The 1142-nt window shown below is 40.7% G+C and overlaps 1 non-coding gene across 1 annotated transcript; it reads right to left on the reverse strand.

Annotated features, from left to right (window-relative positions):
* Positions 1–579: 579 nt before the first annotated feature.
* Positions 580–653, reverse strand: TRNAT-AGU. The gene has a single exon. It is a non-coding gene; the product is annotated as a tRNA-Thr (tRNA).
* Between the last annotated feature and the right edge of the window lie 489 nt (positions 654–1142).

The following is a 1142-nucleotide window of genomic DNA, read 5'->3' on the forward strand; positions in this document are numbered from 1 at the left end:
AAAAACGTTTTTTTTTTGTTTTTTTGTTTGTTTGTTTGTTTGTTTGTTTTGAGACGGAGTTTCGCTCTCGTTACCCAGGCTGGAGTGACAAAAACGTTTTTGAGTGCCACCTCTATTTTAAGTGTCTTGAGGGTTCTGAGGTTGCAAAAACAAATCATTTTCAGCAATCAAGCACATCCAAAGAATACCTGAAGGGGCCTATTCATTTGGGTGTGTGTGTGCGTGCTTTTTTTTTTTTTTTTGAGACGGGGTCTCTCTGTCGCCCAAACTGGAATGATGGGATTACAGGAGACAGCCACCTATTTCTAAAGCTGTTGAATCTGCATCATTTGATCTCAAATGTCCTCAGCTCTGCTACGCTACCTAGACTTAGGAGTCTTAAAGACATCTCAGCATATGAATTAGGAATGCTGTGAAATTATTGGCACTTTCCATTTGTCTCCTCCTTCACAGTTTAGCTCCTCTGTTTTCTAGCAAGGCTTATTTAAGGCCTGAGTATTACAGGATTCCTTGGCGTTCAGTTGCTTTCTCTGTCAGCAGCACCAGGTGAAATTACAAAACATCTACACGCATACGGCAAGGCCCCGCTGGGATTCGAACCCAGGATCTCCTGTTTACTAGACAGGCGCTTTAACCAGCTAAGCCACGGAGCCACAGCTGTGTAAAGACTCAATTGTGTATTATTTGAATACTATTTCACACTTCTATAATTTGCAACAATCCCAGTGAGTTGTTTGTTAAAGAACTTCAAAATAAAAAAAGATATTCAGGTCTCAGTTAAAACAAAAGATCTTTATTTTGAAAGAAGGAATACATGGGCTGGATTGAAACAACTATTTCTCCTTGAAAAATTGTCCCTACATGGGTACTGCTAGACTCACTACAGGCTCTGGTGGCCAGGTAGGGACTTTTGTTGAACCTCAAAGGAAAAATGAATTGACTTTTTATTAAGCATCATTTTGTTTTAACCACACCTGTTCTCTGTTAGTGTGGAGAAGCAGGCGTTATTGGTGGAAGATTAGTTCATGTCGGACACATGGTTGTTGTAGGAAAAGGCTATGAGGATAAGAGGCTCATCTATCAGATCACCCCTTCCTGAGTGGTGGCACTCATTCCCCAACCACAGGAATATTAACTACTGA

The sequence above is a fragment of the Cebus imitator genome, unplaced genomic scaffold (assembly GCF_001604975.1).
Source record: "Cebus imitator isolate Cc_AM_T3 unplaced genomic scaffold, Cebus_imitator-1.0 Scaffold918, whole genome shotgun sequence".
Classification (NCBI taxonomy): domain Eukaryota; kingdom Metazoa; phylum Chordata; class Mammalia; order Primates; family Cebidae; genus Cebus; species Cebus imitator.